The sequence below is a fragment of the Mus caroli genome, chromosome 3 (genome assembly GCF_900094665.2).
Source record: "Mus caroli chromosome 3, CAROLI_EIJ_v1.1, whole genome shotgun sequence".
Classification (NCBI taxonomy): domain Eukaryota; kingdom Metazoa; phylum Chordata; class Mammalia; order Rodentia; family Muridae; genus Mus; species Mus caroli.
Window position 1 is genome coordinate 104,559,163 of NC_034572.1, and position 7,151 is coordinate 104,566,313.

Genomic DNA, 7,151 nt, shown 5'->3' on the forward strand with positions numbered 1-7,151 from the left:
GGGCCTAAGAGACAAATCTCAGGATAGATTTCTGTAGCTGATATGCCTTTTCTGTCCTTTCAAAATTAATATAATTCCTATAATATTAGCTCACTCTACTGGGCAGATTTCTGCAGATCAACAAAGATGTATTGTCTCTCCCTTTTAAAGACTATTTATTTTTCTTTTATTAATTCTTTTATTAACTTATATTTCAAATGTTGTCTCCCTTCTTGGTAACCCCCCCCCCACACACACAAACTGTCCACCCCATCACCTATCCCCTTGTAGTAATGCTATAGAGACAAGCAGATGATTTCTTAATTCTTAATGATGATTCTTTAAGAATTCCTAAAATTATACTACTAATTATTAAGCCCTTTATAATAGGACTGCTATTAAAGCCCTCTCTAATATGAAAACAGCAATTAGAACTCTGCCAGGCTTCATGTGTCATGAGTTAATTGCTTCTGAGATAGAAAGCAGGCATTTACAACTTAGAATACATTCCTTAGAGCTGTAAAACAATTAACCAAAGGTCATAAAAGGGAACAAATGATTTATTGTAGGTGCAAGAACAGAAAATAGAATATTGACTGGGTTTATCCATACAAAACGTCAGTGCTAATTTAGACAAGAAAATTTTAGTTTTAAACTCTCAATGAACCTATGGAGCTAGTGATAGATAATGAAAATCGAGCTAGATAACTAGTCTTAATGGAAACACATGTACACATCTCTGTTGTGAGATTCTTATTCAATTATGATTTGAATTTTTGCTTGAACTTTTAGTGAACTTTATTTTAAAATATAATCTAGTCTCCTTAAAACATGTACAAAAATCTAGCAACAATGTCATTAGGGCAGAAGGAGAGAGCAGAATGCAGAATGTAGAAAGAGAATTAGAAACTAAGGCATAGCAAAATATAACAAAACATACAAGAGAGATGAGACAAAGAAGTTATAGAGAGAACAGAAAGAGCAGGCAGGCTTCTCCTTACCATGGGATAGAACACGTCTTTTCTTAACATCAAGACAGGCTTAGTAGAACTAAAGAGGACACAGCTTTTTCCTTAGAATTTGGTTTAATCATTTAGGAATAAAATGCCAGGATCTTCTATTTTCTCTATGCAATAAAGATTGGACTTCACTTTTCATCCACAATAAGTTCTTTCTGCACTGTCCCTTGGGATTTTGCTCTATATGCACATGTAAGTTTGGATGCATGTGTGTAAGTATGTAAATAGGAGATAAGTAGCTTGACCCAATAGAAATGTATGAAGGTGTATGTGTGTGTGCATAAATACATATATGTATGCACATGTGTTTATGCATATTTGTTTGTGTAAAACTTTTTCTTCTGCCAGCTCTCTTCTCCAGGCTCAAAAAAAATTATTGCTCCAAACCCCTATCCCATCTGACAAATGAGAGGCTAAGCATCTGAGCAAGAGAGAAAGAAGCCCCAGCAATTAATCCTTTACTCAATCCCCTGCTGTTATGCAACAAATGTCAGTAGGTCCAGAGGCCTGCAGCTTCTAATCTGAGTAACTGAAAGTCAAGATGGGTAAATGTTATTATAGAAAGCAACCTAAATCTCACAAAACCAAGTCTTCCCCTGCTGACATTCTTTCCCCTCAGCTACCTACAAGGGAGAACCAGAGCATTGGAGCTTAGTCTCTGGCAATAAAACAAAGGAAAAAAAAACCTTCTTATTGCAGTTTTGTTTGCTGGAAAGTCTGCTCCAAGTATACTGTCCTGTGTCCTAATTCTAAAGGTTGATGGACTTGAACATCTGGTTTCATTTTAATTATTAAATAGTTCTCTACTTTTCTCTACTCCTTCTAAGCACAAATTCAAAGACCACTGCCAGTTGCATCTCCTCTTACTTCTTAGCACAGTTCTGCCTTAAAGTAGTTTTGTTCAGTGCTACCTTAAAGTAGTTTTTTTCTTTAAAGATAATTATTTTTTTCCATCTTAGGTTCGATTTAATCGAGAGTTTTCTACATTTTTCTGTGGTCTCTCTTTTATTTCTTCCTTAATGCTGTTCATCATAGTATTTCTCTTTCAAATCTTGGATTGGATGTCAATTTTCTAAATAATTTATTTTGAGAAAGTGATACTAACAAAGTAAATGGCTAGAGGAATTTCAGTAACAATAGCAGATGAATCAATATTCAATAAGGGTGTGTACTGGCTAGTTTTGTGTCAACTTGACACAGCTGGAGTTATCAAGAGAAAGGAGCTTCAGTTGGGGAAATGCATCCATGAGATCTGGCTGTAAGGCATTTTCTCAATCAGTGATCAAGGGGGAGAGGTCCCTTTGTGGGGAGTGCCATCTCTGGGCTGGTAGTCTTGGTTCTATAAGAGAGCAGGCTGAGCAAGCCAGGGGAAGCAAGCCAGTAAGTAACATCCCTCCATGGCCTCTTCATCAGCTGACCTGCTTGAGTTCCAGTCCTGACTTCCTTTGGTAATGAACAGCTTTATGGAAGTGTAAGCTGAATAAACCCTTTTCTCCCCAATTTGCTTCTTGGTCATGATGTTTGTCCAGGAATAGAAACCCTGACTAAGACAAATTGGTACCAGCATAGTGGGGTATTCCTGTGGCAACCTGACCATATTTTGAGGAGGATTGTGAAAGGACTTTGGAACTTTGGGCTAGAAGATCCATTAGGTGTTAAGAGCTCTGTGAAATGTTGTATAGGAGCTTGGAAGATAATGTTGAGAACAGTGCGGAAGACAGAGACCTGGCTTGTGAAATTTCAGAGAGAAAATTAAATACTCTTTTCAGGGCCATTGCTATTTTGATTGGGAAGATTCTGTGGTTCGGTTAGCTGGGGCTGAAGAATCAGCTGTGATTAACAAGATACCAGAAGCAATAAAGTGAAACCTTTGCATTATTGGGACTATTGATGCTGGCTAGCTGGAGCTAAGAAATTAACGGTGATTAAGAAGAGAGCAGTATCATTGAGATGACATCTTCTGGGAAGTGTTTTCTGAGAGCACAGAGGCTGTGTTCCAGAGATAGCCAAGGTTGTACCTTAAGCTGTGGCTGGATTTGGCAATGTGTAAGAGTCACCCAGGTGGTACTGGTTTTGAAAGCATGAAGGGGATATGCAGAGCAGCTGAGGCTTGGCACTGTGAGAGGCCATGGAAGGCCATTGGTGAAGGAGCAGCTTCAGTTGCAATTGATGGCCCAGGACTGAAGGGGTTATGCAGTGTTTTGGAGATGCCAGGACCGTGAATGACCACCAAGAACAGCAGCAGCAGTGGAGTACAGGCATCTGGAGCCTGGAGGAAAAGCTGTGTGCTACAAAAGACAGGACTTGAGAAGTGAACCAAGCCCTTGGAGGAGCCCAGAAGATTGTGAGTTGGGTTCCAGACATTGGACAGTTGGAGTTTGATTTTGCTTTTGATTGTGACTGTGCCCTGATATTTTTCCCTCTTGAAGGAAGAAAATATTTTAGTGGATCCCAGTTAAGTGACTTTTAATTGTAAAAAGACTTTGGATTTTAAAAGATATTGGATATCTTAAAAGGATTGAACTTTTAATATGTAAGGACTGTGGAACTTTTAAAGTTGTTTAGATATTGGGGATGAATAATAAACTAATGGTTGAGGCTGACTAGTGATGTGTTTGTGTGTCAAGTTGACAAGTGGTCAATTGTACTGGCTAGTTTTGTGTCAACTTGACACAGGCTGGAGGTATCACAGAGAAAGGAGCTTCAGTTGGGGAAGTGCCTCCATGAGATCCAGTTGTGGGGCATTTTCTCAATTAGTGATCAAGGGGAGAGGTCCCCTTTTGGGTGGTGCTATCTCTGGGCTGGTAGTCTTGGGTTCTATAAGAGAGCAGGCTGAGCAAGCCAGGGGAAGCACATCAGTAAAGAACATCCCTCCATGGCCTCTGCATCAGCTCCTGCTTCCCAACCTACTTGAGTTCCAGTCCTGACTTCCTTGGTGATGAACAGCAATATGGAAGTGTAAGCTGAATAAACCCTTTCCGCACCAACTGGCTTCTTGGTCATGTTGTTTGTGCAGGAATAGAAACACTGACTAAGACAGGGTGTGGATAGACAAACCTAAATGAAAACATAGATGAAAATTGGAGTTTCTAAAAACAGAAAGGGGCATCTCTGTGATACGCTATAAACTCAGGGCAAAGGAACCTTCCACACATCTATGAGGTGACCCTAGCTAAGACACCTAAGCTAGCAACAGGGGATATAGAACCTGAAATGGCTACCTCCTGTAACCAGGCAAGACTTCTAATGGAGGGATGGGGACACTAACCCAGCCACAAAATCTTTGACCCATGATTTGTCCTGCTTACAAGATGTGCAGAAATAAAGATGGAGCAGAAACTGAGGGAAAGCCTAACCAAGGACTGGCAGATATTGAGACCCATCCCATGAGAGAGAGAGAGAGAGAGAGAGAGAGAGAGAGAGAGAGAGAGAGAGAGAGAGACAACCCCTTACAGTATTAATGATATTCTGTTATACTTGTAGACTTGTATACTTGGAGCCTTGCATAACTGTCTTCTGAGAGGCTTCACCCAGAAGCTATTGGAAGTAGCAGAGACCCATAGCCAAACACTAAGTGGAGCCTGAGGAATATTGTGGAAGAGGAGGAGAAAGGATTGAAGTAGACAAAGAGGTCAAAGACATCATAAAAACCCTACAGAAACAAACAACCTTGGTTCATTGGGCCTCACAGAGACTGAACCACCAACCAAACAGCATGCATGGGATGGACCTACGCTTCATTTACATATGTAACAGATATGCAACTTGGTTTTTACTTGGGACCCCTAACCACTGGAGCAGGGGCTGCTGTCTATGAGTATGCTCCCTGCCTTTCAAAGCCATTTCCTTAATTAGGCTGACTTGTCTAGCCTCAATGGAAGAAGATATACCAACTCTTAATGCAATCTGATATGCCACGGGAGGTGGATCTCCATAGGTGGCCTCACCTTCTCTGAGGAGAAAGGTGGGGCACATCAAGTGACATGAGTTGAGAGGCAGGGACTGGGAGGAGAGGAGGGAAAGGAAACTGTGATGGGGATGTCCAACAAATAAATTAGTGAATGGAAATATTGGAATTCCTATGATGTTTACTCTTAAGAAAAATTTTCTCTGTTCAACTCTAAATGGCCCTGTATTGCTAATTTTTAATTCCTGTAAATTTCTATAATTTGTTTTAGACATCTCAGCTTTATTAAATTCAGAATGAAGGCTGGTCACTCTCATGTATAAGTTTTGTTTGAAACAGAATGATACGGAGAGCTTCTGTAGAAGATTCATTTATAGAGGTTTTATAATATTTTCATTTACATTTGTCTTCCTTAGGTAAATTTATATGAGTGATGGGTTATTCTCCCAATCCTGTGGGAGGCATTTAATTGACACATTGTCCATGCCCCAATAGAATCCAAGAAAAGTGTTGAAAAAATGGAAGCTTTCGGAGTTAGATCTTAGAAATATTATTTGAGGTAATAGTAATCATTTGAATAATTATTTGAAAGACATAGAAAGAACTGGTGAGTACAGGATGGGTGGAACCTTCCACAAAACTCTACTATCATGAAAGAAGTTCATGGTACTGAGAAGATCTTTGTAAAGAAGTACATCAAAACAACCCCGAGATTCCACCTCATACCAGTCAGAATAGCTAAGATCAAAAATTCAGGTTACAACAGATGCTGGCAAGGATGTAGAGAAAGAGGAACACTCCTCCATTGCTAGTCAGATTGCAAGCTGGTACAATCACTCTGGAAATCAGTTTGTTAGTTCCTCAGAAAATTGGACATAGTTCTACCAGAAGATCCAGCAATACCACTCCTGGGCATAGACCCAGAAGATGTTCCAACTGGCAATAAGGACACATGCTCCACTATGTTCATACCAGACTTATTTATTATAACCAGAAGTTGGAAAGAACCCAGATGTTCCTCAAGAGACATGGATACAGAAAATGTGGTACATTTTCATAATGGAGTACTACTCAGCTATTAAAAAGAATGAATTTATGACATTCTTAGGCAAATGGATGGATCTGGAGGGCATCGTCCTGAGTGAGGTAACCAAATCATAAAAGAACTCACATGATATGTTCTTACTGATAAGTGGATATTAGCGCAGAAACTTAGAATACCCTAGATACAATTCACAAAACATGAAACTCAAGATGAAGGAAGACCAAAGTGAGTAGAATGGGGAACAAAATACCCATGGAAGGCATTACAGAGACAAAGTTTGGAGCTGAGATGGAGGAAGGACCATCCAGGGACTGCCCCACCCTGGGATCCATCTCATAAACAACCACCAAACCCAGACACTATTGTAGGTGTAAAGAAGAATTTGCTGACAGGACCCTGATATAGCTGTCTCCTGTGAGGCTATGCCAGTGCCTGACAAATACAAAGTGGATTCTCACATTCATTTTTTGGATGGAACACAGGGCCCCCAATGAAAGAATTTGAGAAAGTACCCAAGGAGCTGAAGAGGTCTGCAACCCTCTAGGGGGAACAACAATATAAACTAACCAGTACCCACAGAGCTTGTGTCTCTAGCTGCATATGTAGCAGAGGATGGCCTAGTCAGCCATCAATGGGAGGAGAGGCCCTTGGTCTTCCAAAGATTATATACCCCAGTGTAGGGGAATACACAGGGCCAGGAAGCAGGAGTGCGTGGGCTGGAGATCAGGGGGAGGAGGGGGAGTACAGGTGATTTTCAGAGAGGAAATTAGGAAAGGGAATAGCATTTGAAATGTAAATGAAGAAAATATATAATAAAAAGATGAAATGAAAGGCAAGAAAAATGTAAAAAACCATATTAAGGTTTACAATTTATTTGATGTGTATGTGTGTGTGTATCTGTGTGAATGTTGGCCATGTTCATAAAGGTACCAGTGGAGGTTAGAAGAGGAAGTTGGACCCCTGGAACTAAGTTCCATTTGTGAGCCACCGATTTGGATGCTAGGAACTGAGCATGGGTCCTTGAAAAAGCAGTGGACCCTATTATTCACTGAGTCATCTATCTATCTTTTATAATCCTTATACAATTTTTAATTAGCAGTAAACCACTATACATTCTTTTTTTAATTTTTAATATTTTTATTACATATTTTCCTCAATTACATTTCCAATGCTATCCCAAAAGTCCCCCATAGCGCCCCCC